This window comes from Rhinatrema bivittatum, chromosome 1 (genome assembly GCF_901001135.1).
Source record: "Rhinatrema bivittatum chromosome 1, aRhiBiv1.1, whole genome shotgun sequence".
Classification (NCBI taxonomy): Eukaryota; Metazoa; Chordata; class Amphibia; order Gymnophiona; family Rhinatrematidae; genus Rhinatrema; species Rhinatrema bivittatum.
Window position 1 is genome coordinate 297402894 of NC_042615.1, and position 22786 is coordinate 297425679.

A 22786-nucleotide genomic window follows, 5' to 3' on the forward strand; every position below is an offset into this window, starting at 1 on the left:
TCGGTTAGCCTAGGATGATTCATCTTCGTGCTCGCAAAAACTTCTGAGCTAAACCAGATGCAGATTAAAGATCGTGCTTCGCTAGGTCCAGTCATTTGTGAAGATCTGGCGCTCCAGGAAAAGCCCGAGCCGGGCAAAGAAACAGCATGTCGCATGGTTGAGTCTACCCTGTTAAAAGACGAAAGTCTAGAATGCCGACTCACCGTTGTCTCTGTAGCCTGACTTCCTCATTATGCCGGCGCTCCATTTCCAAATCTCGGAGCTTGCAGAAATCACACTAGATGACCACTCAGGCAGGCGCCATTTCAAAGTAATCCAACTTTATTCCCCACATAAGCAAAAACAAAACAATTGGCTTCCAACTGCGAAATAAAGATATGAAAAAACGGGAGCAAACTAGCTCTGAAAAAAGAAATGCCGCAGCGGATTAAGTTAGATCTGTGACCACTAAGGGAGATCCTCCAGAAAGGCTTTCGCCTGGTGGACATCTTCAAACACCTGCATTTTGTTCGAATGCCAGACTCGCAGCCATGCAGGGAACTGAAGGGAAAATTTCCCTTGTTTAGACGCTAAGGCTGCACAGGTAGGGTTGAAAGCCTTGTGACACTGAGCAACTTGTGTTGAGTAGTCCTGGAAAAGACGGATAGGAACTCTTTGATATTTGATGTCCCGGTTAAAACGGTAAGACTGCATAATGTTTTCCTTATGGGACCAATTTAATATCCGAGCTATCGTAATCCTGGATCTCGAGTCTCCTTCCTTCCTGCTTGTGGTCTGTGTGGTCTGTGAGCCCTCTCAAAGTAAATTGTTTGTTAGGGCTGGTAGCTCCAGAACTTCCGGTAACCAGTTTTCCAAAAAACCTGCCAGATTCTTCTAAATAATAGTTTCTGGGAGCCCCAAAATTCAGATATTGTTCCTGTGAGACCTATTCTCTAGGTCTTTTATTTTCTCCTCCTATGCTCCCAGCTGCTTCTCAAGCTTTAGCAATCTGCACCGCAGTGGCAGTCAAGTCATCCTCTAAACTAAACTATCCTGCCTTCCGCCATGTCTAGCCTCGGCTGGATTTCAGCTAGAGAATTTTTAAAACCCGCGATCTGATTTGAGATGTTATTTAATTTAATATAATGTCCATGGCAACAAAAACAGCACTAGTTACCTTCTCTGTGATTGCTTCAAGGGAAGCTAGAGAGAGTGCAGGCTCCAAAGAATCAGCATCCTCTGCGGCCATCTTCTCAGGCATGGTCTTAAGATTTTTTCTCTATCCTTATTTCTCCCCCTTCAAGGGCATTATCCTTGTTGATTTCTGCATATATCTATCTATTGACATATGCACAACTTAGTCCTCCGAAAAATATAAAGTTAAGGGGCTGGATGCTGTTGATTTTCCCCGATGCCCAGAGCCTCGGAAACCACATCTTCCCTGGTTCACCACATCAAGTGATTTCTCTGTTCCCTAGTTTTAAAGAAATCAATAAAATAAAACATGACTGTTCTTTCATTGCCAAATCATCCTCAGACTCTATGCAAGGTTTTCCTTTCACTTAGCTGGATACCTAGGATTACTGGCTTCTAACTAGAAAAATAAAAGATAAAGCACATGTATCCCTATTCTTTTTTTAGATCACTCAAATTTGCCATGAAAGCAAAAACAACTGACTGAACTGTGCGGAGTACACTCATTGTCTCTTCATAATTTCTCATTCGCACATTCAACTATTTTCTCAGAAAATTCTTCTTTATGTACTCTCCCCTGCAGGTTTCTCTTTCTCTTAACAGTTGCCGTTTCAGTATTTTCCTCACGGTGGTCTGGTCCCATTTTTTTTTCCCCATTACTCCCTCTGCAGTTCATATCACTGACACACAAACCCTATTGGCTTTTCCCTACAAGGATATATATATATTTTTTAAGTTGATCACACATCAGTAGAATTGACTTTAACTTCTTTGCTGTTGATCCTGCAATTTACCATTGCTTTGTAATCCCACAGCAAGGATACCGGTCTGCACAAAGAGGACTGCTTTCAGCTTCTAGCAGATTTATTTAGGTTTCTGGGTTGATTTTGTTTTTCATGTACTTCTTGTTAACGTGCCTTGGCTTCCCCACTCACTCACGCCTTCAGGCCAGAGATGGGAATTATCAGAACGCTTACATATCTCTTTCTCATATTCCCTGCTCTCAATTTTCTTAAGTTTTCACAGCTGCCCTCCTTACGTTCAAAACCTTTTAAAAAAATCTTTGCCCCAGGCTGTCTATTCAACAGCCTTATGTGAACCAACATTTCTTTTAATACTGGTCCAATCAACTGCCCCTACATTTATTTATATTTAGTTTGAATTTCACCTGTCTTTCACAATGTTTACTGAACCCAAGCTGTGGTTCACTTGCACTCAGCAGCTTCTGTCTCTCCCTGCTTCTCTGTTTACAGGCACATGTTTCTATGTGGAAACTTCATGTTCTAATGTTTTGAGAAGTCTATGGCTGCATCCCTGTCAAACTTGGTGCCAGTTTTCCCTAGAGACCCAATTTACTGCTCAGTTCCCCTGCAAAACAAGGCTGCAGTGTCACAGCCACAGATGGTGCTGCAATTTAAGATTCCCCTTAAAGTAACAAGCACTTTCATCAATGTGCAAGTATAAAAAAAACCATTTTAAACTCATAGTTACAGTTAAATATGTCCAACTCCTTTCCTGATGGTAGAGCCCTATGCTAGAAACCAACCCCTAGTGGTTTCTGTTTAGAAATTAGGTAGTCAGCCCTGAAAAAGCACTGGCCAGTCCCTGCAGGAGGACGCAGTGAATAGCCTCAGAGCTTGACTGGCAGATGATACAAAATTATTCAGAGTAGTTAAATCACAAGCGGATTGTGATACATTAAGGAGGACCTTGCAAGACCGGAAGATTGGGCATCCAAATGGCAGATGAAATTTAATGTGGACAAGTGCAAGATGTTGCATATAGGGAAAAATAACCCTTGCTGTAGTTACACGATGTTAGGTTCCATATTAGGAGCTACCACCCAGGAAAAAAATCTAGGCATCATAGTGGATAATACTTTAAAATCATCGGCTCAGTGTGCTGCAGCAGTCGAAAAAGCAAACAATGTTAGGAATTATTAGGAAGGGAATGGTTAATAAAACGGAAAATGTCATAATGCCTCTATATCGCTCCATGGTTGTTGTGTCCGTCGCTGCCTGATGTCTCCACTCCGCCCACCTTACCTCGTTGGCGACTCTCTTCGGAGTTGATAGAAGGCTAGCTGCGGCGGCGTCTCCCTGCCGTCCTTCTCCGGTGTTCCCGGACCAGCTCGACGCTGCAAGCCGCCATGTTGAGCAGATGCCTAAGGGCACACGCGCGGCCCGACTAATGTACCAGCGTTGGCGCGAACCTCAGGGGCTTCCCCCTGAGGTGATGTCACCAGCTCCAGATATTTAAGGTCTCAGTTTTTGCTAACAAGACGAGTTAGCAAGGGATTGGTTACCTAGCTTCCTCCTGGTCGCTGCAGATGGGATTCGCTCTCCGCAACCCTAGCTACTCTGCCTCCTCGGACTTCACTAGAGGTACCCGCTCCTCGGGGGCCTCGCTCTCTTTTTTTCTTTGCAGGTCGCAGTCCGGAACCGGTACTCACTCCTCGAGGGCTCACGTCCTGGACTTGCTCCTGAATACCACTTCTGCTAAGAAGTCATCGCTGCTTACAACATTGTGAGTTTCCATCTATCTCTCAGAGCTTTCCCTGGGTCCAGGTACTCTCTCCTCAAGGGCCTAATGCATATCATCTCCTGGGCTGCCTTAAGAGACTATTGTGCGAGTGTTACCACCAAGGACTTGTTCCAGAACTCTGCATATATTGCCTACTCAATTCCTTAATTTCTCTACAGCTCAGCCACCCTGGGATCGCTGTTCCAATACCTGAGGGACTACAGCCCAGCCGGGTGCTTCCAGCTCACTACTGCCACCTCTGGTGGTTTACTATATTGTCTAATAAAAGAACTAGTGTGTGTCTGTCTCCTACACTAAGCCTGACCAGTGGTCCCTCTCGGGATTCCCCCGAGGGCGTGGTCACCTGCCCCTGGTCCAAGGATCCACCCACAACTTTTCTAAATAACTACAGATTGCTAAATACCAGCTTTAACAACAGAGCTTTCTGACAGATTGCTAACTCCCAGCTTTCTCAACAGAGCTTTGACAACAGATTGTTATCTGCTCACGGAGATCGCGTCAGATTCACATCAATGGTGAGTCCGCACCTTGAATATATAGTTGCGAAGGAGAAGGTACAGGGAAGGGCAACCAAAATGATAAAGGGGATGGAACAGCTCCCATATGAGGAAAGGCTGAAGATGTTAGGGCTGTTTAGCTTGGAGAAGAGATGGCTGAGGGGGGGGGGGGAGGATATGACAGAGGTCTTTAAGATCATGAGAGGTCTTGAACGAGTAGATGTGAATCTAAGTTCACTTAGAGAATAGCCACTGCCATTAGCAATGGTAACATGGAATAGACTTAGTTTTTGGGTTCTTGCCAGGTTCTTATGGCCTGGAAACAGGATGCTGGGCTTGATGGACCCTTGGTCTGACCCAGTATGGCATTTTCTTATGTTCTTATGTTATTTACACTTTCGAATAATAGAATGACTAAGGGGCATTCCATGAAGTTAGCAAGTAGCACATTTAAGACTAATCGGAGAAAATTCTTTTTCACTCAATGCACAATAAAGCTCTGGAATTTGTTGCCAGAGGATGTGGTTAGTGCAGTTAGTGTAGCTGGGTTCAAAAAAGGTTTGGATAAGTACTTGGAGAAGTCCATTAACTGCTATTAAACAAGTTTACTTAGGGAATAGCCACTGCTATTAATCGCATCAGTAGCATGGGATCTTCTTAGTGTTTGGGTAATTGCCAGGTTCTTGTCGCCTGGTTTGACCTCTGTTGGAAACAGGATGCTGGGCTTGATGGACCCTTGGTCTGACCCAGCATGGCAAGTTCTTAAGTACGAGTATATTGTGAACCCTTCTACCAGAGTAGTAGTTGAAGTAAAGTGTCTCCCAAGTCAAAGAGTCTGGGTGCAAATAACAAGACCCAACAGTGTCAGAGGGATGGGAGAGCAGGACTGCCATCCATTGAAAGCAGGGAGACAAGGGACTTCAGGGTTTAGGTGGGAGAATGGGAAGAGTGTAGGAACTGAAAGACTATGTCAGAATGGTGGTGGTGGGGGGGACGGGGACAGTTGGACTGGGGGAGGAGTCAGGAGATGATATTAAGGGGATCAGGGTAGGAAGTAGAAACAGACAGCAAAGCCTGTAGCTTTTACCAGTGTATTTTCAGTTTATCAAAATCTGGGATGGGGAAGGGTTGTGGGTGAGAAGGACTTATGGACCCATGCCCCAGATTTTTTAATACTAGCAATGCTATTTCCCTCACTTTCTCTCCCTCGCCTCAGTCTGTGCATGCTTCACAGATTCAAGCACATACACAGACACACTCATCTACTTCATCTTGCCCACAAAAAAAAAAAAAATAAGGTGGCTGTCTGAAATAACTCCTTTTATAAGGCCAGCAATCATGCCGTCAATTAGGAGCTGCAGCTGCATCAGCCTTTCCCCACTGGCTGGAAATAGTGCTCTACTTCACTTCTAGAGATGAAGTTAAATTTTGTTTTAACATACTTTACTTCATGGGAAGCTACATTTTCATGTGCATATTAAACCTCATTTGCATAGACATTAGCATATTGGTATATTTAATTCATAGTACACTCAGATGTCCACTACACAGTACAATTTTTTGGTGTGCTGATGTGTTAGTAACTGTAACATAATAACGTGTTTATAAAGGGCATAAAATTTGTATTAAGGTTAACATATAGACCCCGTAGAAAGATTTGAGACACACAGTAAACCAGAAAGAACCAGTGTGAGTCGCTGATCTAACCAAGCTGTTCACTACAGTTGTACAAGATGAATGAAGATCTACCTCGGCAGTGCTGCATCTGGGGCCTACAGTAGAAACTTATAACATTCTCATTTCAAAGTACTTTTCTTATGCAACACCTCCTTCGGAACTGGTTCCTTGGATCTGTGCATAATTGTATTATATATGATGTGTAACATTTCTGGTGAGCTGTAGTGTATGATGGAATTGTAGTTTAGGATTTTTGCCACTGGACCTCTGGAGGTAAGTGGCAGTAAGTGGAGTAAGTGGCCTCATAGGCTTCATGATAAGCAAATGTTGCTTACCTGTAACAGGTGTTCTCACAGGACAGCAGGATGTTAGTTCTAACATATGGGTGACATCAGAGGATGGAGCCCAATCACGGAACACTTCTGTCAAAGTTTCCAGAACTTTGACTGGCCCCTACTGGGCATGCCCAGCATGGCACTACCCTGCAGCCAGCAGGGGTCCCCCTTCAGTCTTATTAAAAAGCTACAGGTAGTGCCGAAAATAAAATAAGAGAACGTTACGAACCCAACACCACGGGGCGGCGGGTGGGTTTCGTGAGGACTAACATCCTGCTGTCCTGTGAGAACATCTGTTACAGGTAAGCAACATTTGCTTTCTCACAGGACAAGCAGGATGGTAGTCCTCACATATGGGTGAGTACCGAGCTGAGGATGTCAGAGTATGCACCAAATGTACTCAGGTGTGCAAGGCACTAGACCTGGGATGAAATTTGGTCGAAGGCATTCTGAACCCCACCGGGCAGGCGGAAGGGTGTTGTTACGTCATGTTGTAAATAGGTTGCGCAAGACAGACTGGCCGAAGATGGAATCTTGTATTCCGGCTTTGTCTAAGCAATAATGGGCTGTAAAGGTATGGAGAGAACTCCAGGTGGCAGCCCTGCAAATGTCAGGAAGCGGCACTGAGCGTAGGAGTGCTACTGAAGTTGCCATGGCCCTCACAGAGTGTGCTTTAATATGGTCTTGAAGTGGAATGCCCGCTTGCTCATAGCAAAAGGATATGCAGTCCGCCAACCAGGAGGAGAGAGTCTGTTTACCCACAGGCTGCCCAATTTGATAGGATGGAAAAAGACAAACAATTGACAAACAGTGGGCAGCTGTACGGTCTAGGTAGAACGCTAGAGCCCGTTTGCAGTCAAGGGTATGCAGAGCCTGCTCTCCTGGATTGGAATGGGGCCTGGGAAAAAAGGTAGTATAATGGATTGATTGACATGAAACTACGAAACTACCTTAGGCAAGAATTTAGGGTGAGTGCGGAGTACTGCCTGGACCTTCAGACGTTTAGTGTAAGGCGGATAGGTAACTAGAGCCTGTAATTCACTAACTCTGTGAGCAGACGTGATTGCCAAAAGGAAAATCACTTTCCATGTGAGATATCGAAGGTCACAGGATTGAAGAGGCTCGAATGGTGGTTTCATGAGCTGACCCAAAACCAGGTTGAGGTCCCAAGAAGGCGCCGGAGGACGGAGAGGAGGCTTGAGGTGAAGCAAGCCCTTCAAAAACGTGTTACAAGGGGTAGTACTAATATGGGAACATCCCCGACACCTTTATGGAAGGCGGCTACGGCACTGACATGCATCCTGATGGAGGAAGTTTTTAGACCTGATTCTGACAAGTGCTAGAGATAGTCCAGAAACTTCGTGATTGGACAGGTAAAGGGGTCAATAGCCTGAGAAGAGCACCATGATGTAAACCTGGTCCATTTGTAAGAATACGATTTTCTCGTGGAAGGCTTCCGTGAAGCAATCAGGACACGGGAAACTGGTTCAGAAAGGTTAAGAAGCTGAAGGAATAACCTTTCAACATCCATGCCGTCAGGGACAAGGCTTGAAGATTGGGGTGGCGTAGGCACCCGCCGTTTTGAGTGATTAGAAGCGGGTCCTTTCCCAAGGGAATGTGCCTGCGAATGGAGAGATCCTGAAGTATTGGAAACCACACTTGGCACAGCCAGTGAGGTGCTATCAGGATCATGGTTTCCTTGTCCTGACGTAACTTCACGAGAGTCTTCGAGAGAAGTAGAAGTGGAGGGAATGCATATAGGAGACCGGTTGCCCATGATAGGGAGAACGCGTCTCTTGGCTGATAGTGTTGGCTGCGAGTGAGAGAGCAGAAGTTGTCTACTTTGCGATTTTGAGGTGACGCAAAGAGGTCTATATGAGGATAACCCCATTGTTGGAAGATCGAGTGAGAGACCACTTGTGCGGTTGAAAGGTGCGACTCAGCTTGTCTGCCAACACATTGTCCACTCCCGGTTGTTACCTCACGGCGTCCTCGGGCAGGGAGGGTCATCACCACCGATCATCAGCGACTGCCGGCGGCAGCGCGGGCCGATGCGACTCGCGCGCAAGCTCCGCCCACCAGCCGACGTCAGACGCCCTCCCGGAGATCAACATGTTTGCGTGCGAAAAACTACTATTTAAAGAGCTGAGCCCAGCACAGCATTGCCTCAGCTACAGGCTTGCTGTGCTGGTGCTCAGTGGTGTTTGTTACTTCTTGCCTGCCTGTTTGGACTTGGATTGGACCTTGGATCTGCCTGCCTGCTGCCTGCCTTCTGACTTGGAGTGCTTACTGGACCTGCCTGCCTGCTGCCTGCCGTCTGACTTGGAGTGCTTACTAGACCTGCCTGCCTGCTGCCTGCCTTCTGACTTGGAGTGTTTACTGAACCTGTCTGTCTGCTGCCTGCCCTCGACTTGGACTGGAGACAGAACCTGTCTGTCTGCTGCCTGCCTTTTGACTGGGATTGGAACAGGACTTCGCTTTCGCTGTACTGCTGTGATGCAGTACTGGTCGATTGTCCTTGCTGCAGAACCCAGGAACGACCGTGACTGGGTAAGACTGGGGGTTATTCTTGGATCCACTGTCTACAAATCGTAACACTGGTAAGTAGGTGGCCCTGAGGTACATCGAGTGGGAGAGGTCCTCCGCCCATATCTGCGCAGCTTCCTGACACAGAAGGTAGGAGCCCGTCCCTCCCTGTTTGTTGATGTACCACATGGCCACCTGGTTGTCCGTCTGGATCAGGATGTCTTGATTGGAGAGGCGATCCTGAAATACCCTGAGAGCATATCTGATTGCTCGCAGCTCCAGTAAATTTATTTGGTGTTTGGCTTCCTCTGGAGACCAAGATCCTTGTGTCTGCAGATCGGCCACTTGGGCTCCCCAGCCGAGGTTGGAAGCATCAAGTGAGAGTTATTTGAGGGTCTGGAGCCTGGAAGGGCAAGCCTTGGAGGAGATTGACCTGATTTCTCCACCAGGTGAGAGACTGACGGAGTGAGTCAGTTACGTGGACAATGGTCGACAGGGGCTGAATGGATTGAGTCTATTGTGACCTTAGAGTCCACTGCATGACTCTCATGGCCAAGTGGGCCATTGGGGTGACCTGAACTGAGGACGCCATGTGTACCAGGAGGATGAGAAAGTGGTGTGCAGTCGTGGAGTGCTGAGACTGCAGCTGATGTGCAAGAGACACGAGAGTGAGAGCTCGCTGTCGAGGTAGAAAAGCTTTTGCCTGCAAGGTGTCCAAGTCTGCCCCAATGAGCGATAAGGTTTGAGATTGGACGAAGTAGGATTTGTTGTAGTTGATGAGAAATCCGAGTGAAATTAGAGTGTGTAAAGTAAGACATAGGGACGACAGAACAGCTTGCTGAGTGGGAGCCATGATTAACCAATTGTCTAGATAGGGGTAGACGTGAACACCTTGAGTCCTGAGGAAGGCTGCAACTATGACGAGGCATTTTGTGAAGACTCGTGGTGCAGACGTGAGGCCGAATGGAAGCACTCGGTACTGAAAGTGCTTGGGGCCTACTAGAAACCTCAGGTATTTGCGATGAGATGGAATTATCGCGATATGAGTGTATGCGTCTTGGAGGTCTAGAGAGCAGAGCCAGTCTCCTCTTTGTTGAAGAGGAAGAAGAGAGCCCAAGGTTACCATTGTGAACTTCTCTCGCTGGAGGTACTTGTTGAGTGCACGTAGATCCAGAATTGGATGAACGCTTCCTGATTTTTGGGGGATTAGAAAGTACCGTGAATAGAACCCTAGGCCGTGCTGAGAGAAGGGTACTGGTTCTATTGTCTTGGACTGGAGGAGGAGGGAGACCTCCTGTTCCAGAAGGATGGAGTGATCGGATGTTCTCCACGTCGGTAGAGGTGGGGAGTCCGGTGGAATGGAGAGAAAGTTCAGATGATAACCCTGAACAATTATCGCTAGGACCCACTGGTCTGAGGTAATTGAGTGCCACCTGTTGTTGAAATGGCACAATCGACCTCCCACTGGTATGTGGGGCAATGGAAGCTGGCTGCTGCTCTCTATGCAGGAGTCAAAAACCGGAAGCAGGGCCCTGCTGAGGAGCTGCTTGCTGTTTTTGTTTTCGTGTCTGACGAGACTGGGCTTTTTGAAACAGTCTCGTAGAACGGGTTCTAGTTGGTGGCGGATAGGACTTCTTCGGGCGGAAGAATGACTTCTTAAGAGTCCTTCCGGAAGGGCTGTTTTGAAGAGTACTCAGAAGGCATCAGAGAGAGCTGTCTTAGGGTCTCATGATGGTCCTTGAGTTCCGCCACTGTTCGTTGAATCTGCTCGCCAAACAGATTATCTCCTACACAAGGCAGGTCGGATAATCTGTCTTGTACTTCAGGGCAAAGGTCGGAAGACTTGAGCGTGAGGCCCATCGTCTTGCCGAGATAGCAGTTGCAGATACCCTGGTAGCAGTGTGAAAGATATCATAAGATGATCTGATCTCATGCTTGCCTGCCTCAAAACCCTTGTTTACTAGGGTTTGGAGTTGCTCTTGAAATTGCTGAGGCAGGGAGTCTGTTAAGTCTTGTATCAGCTTAAATAAGACCCTATTATATTGGATCATATAGAGCTGATAAAGAGGCAATTCTGGAGATGAGCATTGATCCCTGGAAGACATGGCGACCAATAGCATCTAGAAATTTCTGTTCCTTGCCTGGGGGAAAGGAAGTGTGAGGTTTTGATCTCCTTGTTCTTTTCTGGGCAGATTAGACAACCACAGATTAGTGATCCAATTGAGGTTTGCGAAAGCCTGGAGCTGACTGAACGAGATAGGTGGTGTCAGCTTTTGTTGGGACTGTCGCTGCCCGACGTCTCCACGCCGTCCTTTTTACCTCTGTGGCGACTCCCTCCAGGTCTGAAGGACGGCTGGGTGCCGCGGCGTCTCCCTGCCATCTCTCTCCGGCGTCCCCGGACCGGCTCGACGCTGCAGATCCGCCATGTTGCCTGAAGCCTAGGGTGCGCGCTCCGATTGAAGTACCAGCAAGGGCGCGAACCTCAGGGACATCCCCCTGAGATGATGCCATCCGCTTCCGATATTTAAAGGTCTCTGATTTGGCTAACAAACTGAGTTAGCAAACATTCGTTCTAGCTACTCTGCCTCCTCAGACTTACCAGAGGTACCCGCACCTCGGGGACCTCGCTCTCTCTTTGCCTTTCAGGTTTACTGACAGGAACCGGTACTCACTCCTCGAGGGTCCTCTTTCCTGACTATCTGCTGATTCTCTTCTGCCTGGAAGCCATCACTGTCTACATCATTGTGAGTTACCATCGCTCTCTCAGAGATTTCCCTGGAACCAGGTACTTGCTCCTCGAGGGCCTATCCTTTCCAGCTCCTGAGCTCCCTGAGACCAATATGTGAGTGTTATCATCTAAGTTCTGTCTTGAACTCTGCATACCCTGCCTACTTACTGTCTACAGTTTCTCAACAGCTCAGCCATCCAGGGATCGCTGTTCCAGTATCTTAGGGACTTCAGTCCTGCCAGGCACTACAGCTCACTACTGCCACCTCTGGTGGTTTCAAGACCTGTTTAATAAAAGAACTAGTGTGTGTCTGTCTCCATACTCTAAGCCTAGCCGGTGGTCTCTCTTGGGATCTTTCCCCGGGGGCGTGGTCATCTGCCACCGGCCCAAGGATCCACCCACTACTATCTCCAGCAGTATATACAACAAATTGCTACTCCGCCTATGGAATACATCAGATTGCTACTCCTATCTGATTGCTCCTCCCACCAACATAGCAGATTATGACAGCTTTCCTGTGGACTGGAGCCACAGAGCCAGGATGTTTCCATTTCTTTTTGAGGAGATCCAGAAGAACCTGGTGGATAGGGATGGAGGTTATTTCCTTGGGAGCATCCAGGAATTGTAACAGCTCCATCATTTGATGCCTGTCATCTTGTTCAGTCTGCAATTGGAAGGGAATCAATTTAGACATCTCCTTCTCAAAATTTGTAAAGGAAAGGTCCTCTGGAGGAGAACGATTTCTGCTTTCAGTAGGTGAAGGTGGTGAAGGCAAATCATCGGCGTCTGGTGAAGAATCATCAGTCCAGGTGTTGTAGGGATCAGCACCTGCTCCTCTAGGGACTAGAGGAGGATGGGGCGGTGGGATCCCTGAAGGTCCTGGTCGAGGCTCCGAAGGACTTGAAGGAATAACTGGAGGCACTGATGAGGGCATTAAAGGACCCGTGCAGGCATCGAGGGCATCGATGGATGGCTCGGTAGTGCCGATGGACGCGTCAGCACTGATGGGTGGATCGGTGGCACCGGACGTATCAGCATCGTCAGAACTCCCGAAGGAGGGATGCGGAATGGTGTTTCTCCTCCCGATGACAAAGCAAGCGGGGAGGGCACCAGAGCCATTGGTGACCCGGAGTCCATTGGTGGAAAAGCGGCCATAAGCGCTTCCATCCTCGAGAGCAGCGGTGCCATTGCTGCTGGAATCGGGTCAGTGGTCTGTTCTGCAATCAGTACCGGTGTCGGTGGAACCTGGAGTCAATGCATCGCCTTGTCGATGGCCTCCTGAACCATCCGGTCCAGTTCTTCTTGGAGACCTGGAGCAAGCAGCCCCGGCTCCGGAACAGAAGAAAGAGACAGCGGCATAGCCGGAGGGACCACCATTAAAAGCAGAGTCACGGCTCCCGATACCCTGTCGGGTGAGGGTTGCCTCGGTGACCCGGTCGCCGAAAAGGTCGGTGCCTTTTCTGGACGGGGTTTCTTTGACGGTGGCTCGGTCGATGATTTCGCTCCCTTGATGGTCCGAGACTTTCGATGCTGGTGGCGATGTTTATCTCTACGATCCCCTTGGTCCTGAGAGGGAGTAGAGGGTGTCAAAGGCCGAGAAATTGTCGATGCCGGACGGTCACTGGTCAGAGGTCGATGCTGGCGCGAAGTTGATGGTGCTGGTTCTGATGACGTCGATGCAATCGACGGCGTCGGGGTTTGAGCACGGAAGAGAAGTTCCATTTTCTTCATTCTAGTCTTGCGACCTTTTGGTGTCACAAGAGCACATTTGGTGCAGGTTAGGACATCGTGCTCATATCCGAGACACATTATACAGACTTTGTGAGGGTCTGTGATGGACATGGTGCGATTACAGTCCAGGCACCGGCGGAACCCCCGACGCCATAGCCATGAAAAAATTGAGCCGCGGTACGGTTGACGGCCAGTAGGTCGCGAGGGCCAAAGTCGACGGTAATTGATGGAAAATGAGTAAAAAACTTACCGGAGTACTGCGGCTTGAGAAAGTTGAAGGAGGGACCCCTGTGGGGTAAATTAAATTTTAGTAATTCCGTGAGGAAAATTCCTGTCAGGAATCTCTGCAGAGCTCCTTAACCACGTGGCTACTGCTGCACGGAAAAAAGAAGACTGAAGGGGTCCCCTGCTGACTGCAGGGTTAGTGCCATGCTGGGCATGCCCAGTAGGGGCCAGTCAAAGTTCTGGAAACTTTGACGGAAGTGTTCCGTGATTGGGCTCCATCCTCTGATGTCACCCATATGTGAGGACTACCATCCTGCTTGTCCTGTGAGAATAAGGCTACTTCTATTGCAGTTTTTTTGAGGAAGAGAAGTGGGACAGCCAGAGTTCCTGCGTATCACAGTCTTTTCTGATTTTCTCTTGGCTGGGATGTAGTCCCTTCAGAGCTTTGGGTGCTGGGCCCTGTTGTGGTTATTTGGGGCTGTCTCAGGGACCACTTGAACATTCAGAGTGGACTCATCCCAGCAATCTCCTTGAAGCTAGGGTTGCCAATTGGGTCCAGATTTTCAGGATAGGTTGATCCAGTCCTGGTTTTACTCTCCTGCATGCATGTACTTATAATCTCATTTTTCTTAGGAAATACAATAGGGAAATCAGAATAAGTCCTAGCATGCAATGGAGTAAATCCAGGCCTGAATCAATCTATCCTGAAAATCTGGAGCCAGTCATCAACCCTACTTGTAACACCATAGCTCAGAACTAGGAATCTTTGGTGTGAAAGCTCATATTCAAGGACCAAACTGCTTTGTATTTGTGATGTTATGACGATCATTGTTGGCAGATAGGGAAATACAGTAATGTTTCATATACATTATGGTATTAAACTGGGTCATTTAGAGGTAGCTCATGTACTTTTTCATTGATTTTTATGAATGTAATATTATTCCCCTCTCTGAATGCTGGCCTAAGGCAGATTATAAATCTTTTTAAATAATTACATTTTCTCTCTTCTAATTCCTCCTTGGAAGTAGCTTCCAGTCTACAATACCTGGTGATATTTTTATGCCAGTTTCCAGATATTGATTTTTCTGGTCTTTTCAAATGCCTGAAGGGTTTTAGGGCACCGAAAAGGATGTGAACAGGACTCACTTGGCCATATAAACCTCTTGTGCCTGCCTGGAAAAAAAAAAAAAGAGTTATGAGGAGGCAGGATTTCTTTTGTTTGGGGAGGGGGTTGGTTGAGATTTATTTTTCAACCTAGAAGTTTTTTCCCCGGTTCCTTTTGGTTTCCAGCTCAGTCAGAAGCAGGCCTAGGAGCTCCCCCCTATTTTATAGAGATCTCCTTAGTTCAGCCATTGCTTTGATCATCCTTGGTCATGAACCAGGGCTCCTTCCAGGGCCCTAAATCCAGCCAATAGGTGTCGCCACTGTGTGATAATTGGGACTCCCGCCCCACCAGAGATTGTCAACTCTGCCTCCGCAGAATCCCCAGCCCTGGGGGACAGAAAACCTGAGCTGCGAATTGAACCCAGGGCCTCTGCATGGCAATGCGCCAGACTGCTACCGAGCAACCTCCTGAGCTAGATATTTGTAATTTTGTAGCTGTTGAGTCTTTCTTTCTTTTGGGGGGGGTGTCAAACAGCTTTGTATATAAGTTTCACCAACACATTTTCTTTACTTTCAAATTTATTTTTTTTCTTTCACTAATCACTACACCATCTGCTTGACCTGTTTTACATTTTTTTTATTTTTATTTTTTTAAACTGAGGGCTCCTGGCCTGGGACCCCTGTCCATTCTCTGTGGCTGAGAGAGAGATTATACTCTTATTTTAAGGGAAGAACACTTGAAACATTAAAATTAATTCAACAGACATACCAGGCCTCTACACTGCTTCATCTCAGTTCCTTCAGAATCCCTTCTGCTTTCAGAACATTAAACAAATTAATACAGCTATGTGTTTTTATTTTAAGGGGATTCCCCCATTTGTGTTTTATTTAGCATATTTAGAAAAAAAAAGTGTGGCAAATCCTTCATTTGTTCCATATAGACATTAAATCAACATCATTACAAATCAAAATGCATAGCTCTTTTTCTTTTGAGTTTGTGTAATCTTAATACTGGACATAGTCATACACAGCAAACTGGAAATGTAAAAGTAATGTCAAGTATAAGAAAACAAGTGTTTAGGATATTTGAATCAGAACAGCATATTATATATTATATATATATATATATTCTAGAAAAACCATAAAGAAGTGTCATCTAATGAGCAATATCAGCTTCAACGAATGGACAAAATATTCAACAGTACATGTAACAGAAAGTCGTATTATACAGCAAGGCACTTAAATTACATTAAAACAGTACTTTTTTTTTCAATTGAATACAACTGCCTTTTTTTAACCATTTATAAATCTTCTTCCGCAGTATAACTTAGTGTGGACTAACACTCCACAGCATTAATCACTGCAGAAAGCTAAAGGAAATAGAAAAGCTTAAACTTGACAAAATAGATCAGATTGATGCTGTTGGTTTCCTTAAAGCATGTCCTCTTTCTTGTAATAAATAACAGTCTGTCCAGTAGTTTGAGATTTTGGGTCTTATTTAAACATGACTTTTTTTTCCCCCATTTGGTGCCAGTGGAAAATAAAACCTATATTGAATAAGACCCAAGATGTGCCATCATTTGCTTTTTGACCAGTATGTAGAATGTGCGGTCATCAAAATGCCTCTCACAATAAAATGTGGCATGGACTAAAGACGGGTATGAAACCCAGCACAGTTCAGATGGAATTTTAATTTCAGGTCCGTGAAACCAAATCAGCAATGTTACAGTAGAAACCGGTGACATGAACCAAAGAAGTAAGAGTCCAGCATGAGAATGGTATTTTTGTGTGTGCACATACCAGGAAGATCAAGGAATTCAAACTGTAGTACAGATCGCCATGTAAATTCTGCCACTGACAAGTCTGCCTGCAAAACTAGCTGTGCATGGGGGGAGCAAGGCTGCACACAAACCGAAACAAATTAATCTGTCACGGAAAAACAGAGTGCCCCATTATATACCTAAAAGAAAGATAATGAATGCATCATGTAGATGTGCGGAATATTGGGGGAACTCACCCCCCCCTCCCCCAGTCACCTCAAAATAAAACTGGAGCACACTTGCACAAACAGTAACCAGCCCAAGAATCATAACTTCTGAGGATGTTGAGAAGGCTGCAGACCTAAGAAAATCTTTACCTCCACAAGAGGGCTCCATTGTAATAAGAAAACTGGTTTCGCCGGCAGCAGGGCCAAGGATTTAACCTGCAACTTTTTTGCAGGCTGCACTTTGCTTGCACTAAATGGTGCAGGTGGGTTATCTGCTACAAGTGACAATTGCTCAAACTAGCATCTTCCACATCTTATATGAATGCTTTAGTCTGTCTATTATTTTTTTTAACGTGTCACAATTTTCTAAAACTGGTTTTAGTTAATCTACAGAGAAAGCATGCCAAAGTTCACACTCACTTTAATTTGCGATAATTATAACGCATTGCAAAATTTTGCATGGGTAGTTTGCCATTTTAGCACATGCTGTTTACCTATTGCAACCTTTGGTGCAAAATCTATGGAAAAATAGGTACTGAGCAGCATAATTGTATAAATCAACTAATTAACTATGCTTGCCTAGCTATCGTGAATTAAAAGCATTAATGTCAATGCAGAGCCATGATTATGGAAGGTATAGGAAAAAGGTTTTGCAACATAAAGTGTAATAGTGCAAGAAATCTAACACACGGGTGATCTGGCAGCACTATTCTTCCTTCTTGCCTGAAATTGGATGTCTCACTTGCAGTATTGGCATGCTCCTTGCCTTTGGCCACTGCACATGTGCCTGTCCTGCCTGACTTGTACAGGAGGCGCGCAATGTTATGCTCTGTGTTTGTTTAGCAACTTCACAGTTCCACTCACCTGAGCCAGTAGCACATGCCCTATCATTTGCAGGTCATTTTCTTAAAAAAAAAAAAAAAAGCCAAAAGCTGTGAGGAAAACCTTGAAAATGGAAAGATTTGTATGGATATGGATGCAATAGTTTATCATAACTGTACTAAAAGGACAATATAACCAGTAAATGTGAGGTAATTATTACATTGTGAATGAGTTTTTAAAACTTTTTTTTTTAGCTGGTCATGGCAATTCTGGATCTGAATAAACAGAAAGCAAAGGGTATTATCGCACATTAATGGACCATGTTAATCACATTCAAATGAGTTTGGAGGTTCATATTGCATGTTAAATTTCTTGTGCTAACACTCATTATGGAAAAAACCTTGAACTACACCTCCCAGAGGTATTAAGTTTCTTGTGATAATGGCTCTGCACTGAAATTCATGAATTATTTAGCTATGTGAACAATGAGCCAATTTACCTAATTATACAGCTTATCTGGCACAGATTTTGCACCAAAATATGAGAGAGCTAAGTAACGCATGCTAAAATGGCAAATAACTTGCACAAAACTTCACAAATGAGCATTATTTGCAGATATAATGCGCATTAATCTGTCTGCAAACTTTGGCACACCTTTCTACTTCAGCCTCTTCATGAACCACAAATGTCAACGTTTTGCTCCAGAGTAAACAGTGCTCCACATTTAACAATGAAAATACAAAGTAACATAGTAATGATGGCAGAAAAAGACCAAATGGTCCATTCAGTCTGCCCAGCAAGTGTCTTATGGTAGTAACTGTTGCTCTGTGCAGGTTACCTCCTTGCTTTGTCCCAGTGTCCCAGTGTGAAACCACCGAGAAAACCTGGAACAATATTTATACTGCAAAAAATAATTTTTTTATACATTTGCCCCCATGTCTCTTAAACAAAAAATGATATAAGCTAAGTATATAGCCGTGAAATGAGGAAATAAAAAAAGGAGCCTGCTATGCTTAACTAGGAGAGGCTGGAAACTTCTATTGTTTGTTTACTTTGGGTGGGGTTTAATGAGATAGGTAGCCATAAGACCATCCAGTAGCTGTAATAAGTATCTGGTTTACTTTTCTGTCATCCTATGTTGGGAGGCTCCACTAAACCAGGCACATCACTAATAGCAACTGAAAATTTCAGCAAGTCATTGCCATTGATATTTTAGATAAAGTCCTGTGGTTGCTGTGTTTAACCTTTTATTTCTGTGCATTCAAGTGGATTATGAAATAAAAAAAATGACACCTTTTTATTGGACTAACAAGTTAGTATTACGTTATTGCATTAATACAAAATCCATGCAACTCTGATTATGCAGAAAAAAATCTGCAAATGTACTGGTCAGAAACTGAGGTCAAGAAATGGAGTTAATCCAATGAAAAGCTTTTATATTTAATTTTTTTGTTTTGGTTTGTTAACCTTTGTTTTTGTCCACTATTATTTTACTCTGTTTTTTAATGCAAACACTACACTGTAAAAACAAACAGAAAACATTTATTCTAGTCTAAAATCTAACAGGTGGCTCTCAAACTGCCTCAGAACTGAGTCAAAATTAGACCTGAAGCAAACCTGACAGCATCTTCTAAGAATGACCGCATGGCACCAGGTCCTGAGGAACAGGCAATTCAGCCCAGATTTTTCAATGCCTATTTGAAAACAGGCACTGGAAAACCAGAACTGACCTATCTATTTCTTATGGCCTAGGCTAGAACCATATGGTTAATAGAGATGTGCATTTGTGCATCCATTCGTTTCATTTGTTTGAATGTAGGGCTTGCGAGACCATTAGGCAGGACTAGGCGGTCGCCTAGGGTGATGGCGGTGGGCAGGGTGCCGGCACATATGGGAAGGCACAATTTTCAAAATGTGAAAAAGGGGGCAACAGCAGTCACAGAGTATTCGCTATGTCTGTGCAATATGAGAAAGAGAGAGAGAGAACTGTAAGAAGGTGACCATAATTCTATGTCAACGGGAACATTCAACTCAGGGAGGGTTTGGGGGGAGGGGGGTGCGGTGTTACATTGGTCTGCCTAGGGTGCTACAGATCCTTGCACAGGCCCTGTTTGGAAACCTATTGCATATCTAACGAATGAACGAATGTACGCACAACAAATGGTGTGCGCCTAATGGACACATTTTAGATGGATGCGCATGCTATTCGTTTTGTGTATACATTCGTTCATTCATTATATACCCCTACACACAAAACAAATGAACATCCAAAAACTAATGAATGCACATCTCTAATAGTTAAAATGTCCCTCGGCTTTCCTTCTTGCCATTGCATGTCAACAATGGAAATGGACAAAAGACAGCAGAAAGCTATTTCACGGCTTCCCAAACCTGTCCTGGTGACCCCACACACAACTCCAAATGCAGGCACATGAGATAAATGAGCTTGCATTGGAGGTCTATTATACGCAAATTTATAATGCATATCATGAAAAACTGGGTGTGCGGTCACCAGCATGAGTATGAGTAGCCCTGGGGCTTTGTCTTTCCCTTCACTCCAGCAAAAATATCCCAGGGTAAAGTTAATTTTGACTCAATCAACCAAATGCAGCTACTATACAGGTGCCTTTGGCAATGACTGATAAAATCTCACAAGAAAATATACTATTTTTATAGGCTGAGGAGGTAATTTTCAAAGGAGTTACGTGCTTAAAAGTAGTATATTTTGTAGCAATTTTCAAAAGTCCATTTATGCGTGCAAAACCTTTTTATTATTCAGCCCTATGGAGTGAATTTTCAAAGGAGTCGCGCGTAAAAGTAGCAATTTTCAAAAGCTTATTTATGCACATAAAACCTTTTGAAAATTACCTCCTTAGCCTTTCAGAGAGCATGCTGATTAGCACTACCTTTTGCTGACCTGAACTCCACTAAGGAGGGGATGCCTTTTCCTAGGGCATTTTTCATGTCCCTTTAGTCTAGACTTTCTGCAGATCATGAGAAAACACAGAACAAACAGAGAATAATTTCATAATTCTTTACATTTTTTTTTTAAACAGATTTAAACTTTGAAATAGCAACTTCAGCATTTGCGGTGCCCTGTAACCTGATTTTAAAAACTACATCAATTAACCAGTACTGACGCTTTACATGAACTTACTTTTAAGTTAGGTCATATTGCTAATCATTCTTCTGGAAACAGTGTTAATAGCTAAGGTTAGCAGAAAATGCCATCTCAACAAGAGCAGGGCGAAGTACATGCAGAATCTATGAAAAATTTGGCAGAAGTTCCATAAAATTAAACTAAATGTTACCATAGACAACAGGAGAAAATTCCTGAGAATCAGCAATAATGATGGATTTCCATAGAAAATCGTAGAGCGACAAACATATTCTTCAGCATTTCATAGCGTTCAGTAGAGTTTTCACTAAAACTGCATTAGATGGTCCATTTGCATTTTCTATGCACTTTAGGTCACTTTTCTTTGGCAAATTAGGGAGAAACCCATCACAAATTGGTAGAAGCGAAACTGGCCAAATTCATCTATTTTACCAGTATTATGGCAAAATTCACATGTACTTAAGAGCCGAAGCTGACCTGGCTATTCCCTGTTACAGCTATAGACATATTCCTGTTTTTCATTATAAATAAACAAGCCTAGCACACAGGTTAACGAGCACTTGGAAGTGCATCCATAACCCCTTATGCAAAAAGGGGATTAGCGTGTTCAAAACGCACATCCAAACCAGCGCGTAGCTAATAGCGGTCATCACATGTAGTAGCTATTAACCATTAATGTGCTCCTGGCACACACATTTTTAATGTAGTAGCTATTAACCATTAATGTGCTCCTGACACACACATTTTTACTCTCAAAAATTAACGCCTTCCCCCGGAGCAAGCATTAAGTCTTGAGGAACCCCTAAAGTTAACAAACAGAAAATACTGCTTTTCTGTAGTTCCTCCAACTTAATATCATGGCAATATTAAGTTGGAGGAACCGAAAAAAAGAGTAAGGTGAAACCCCCCCCCCCCCCCCAAAAAAAAAAACCTCTTGCCGGCGGTCAGGTTAGAAAATGGACATTCAATTAACGGGCATCCATTTTCCTAACCCGTAGCTGTGCATAGGTTAGGAAAATGGACACTGGTAAAATTGAACATCCGTTTTTTCTAACCCACACACAGCCACTTCTCCTGGGCGCAGTTGCCAGGGAGGCGCTAGGGACGCACAATTATCCCTAGCACCTTCTTTTTAATTTAGCAGTTCATTTGCCTACTGCATCATGTGCCTGGGAGAGGTGGATGGGTGCACTTTAGAACAACGGGTGCTCAGTTTGGACACACAGTTTTAGCGCATCCGTATTGCATTGGCCTGAAAATTGGAAATGCAGGTCCATGTATGCAATGGGGTATAACCAGGATTGGCTTAGCTTGCCCTTGATGATCTGAAACCATCAGCTGACTCCTTTCAAGTGCCTCCAGTTAACATTGAAGAATATTCAAATAGAAAGCACTCAGCAAAATAATTTGCTTGCCACTTGAATCTCTTGAGGGTGGAAACATTTGGCTACTTGCTATGCAGTTCTTGACAGGCTCTTCAAATATTGGATAATTCCAATCCCCAAGAGTCACGAACAGGCCTGGAATTCAGGGTATCCACAATGAATGTTCATAAGATAGATATGCATATATTTAGTCTATGAACAGGGTGTATTTGCATATCTTGGGTTACCTGAAAAGCCAGGCTTGATTACAGCCCTGGAAATACTGAGCTGCTCTACAATTTGAGTCAGAAAACCAATGAAGAGAGGTGCTGGGAGATGGGTGATAGAAGTATAGCGATCACCTGTGTAATTCCTCTGGCTTCTGGAATAATAGAGCACAAGCAAGCTGCAATGGCCTGTGGAAGGAGAATCTCACTCTGAAGTAGAGGAGGGAAATTCCAAGGCACAGATTTTGGACATATATTAGAATGGGGTGACCAGATGAAAACACCTGGTCCATCTAAACAAGTTTAGATGGATTTTAAATCTCATCCAAACTTATTCTGGAATTTGCAGTTTTGGCTATCTACCTGGAACAATATTACCGAAATAGTAGAAAGATTTTTCAGCAGGGATTAATATTACATGAAAGTGCAGCCATCTGGCCTTTATATGGTACTGACATACATGTAAGGCCCCCAAGATGTCACATATTGGGACCTGCATGTAAAGAATTATCTAATCCAGTATTTCATTATTTCTACTCTTAAAAATCATACAGGAATAAAGGTAGACTAGACTATGCATTCAATAGATGAAATCTATTTGTCCATAAACACCATTCATCTATGGCCCAGCTGTGGGTTGAGCTGCCAGATTTTGGACTTTGTCAGTGCAAAGCACTTGGTAAGCACACTCAAAAGAAGGTCTATTTGTTAGCCAAACCAATGCCAGC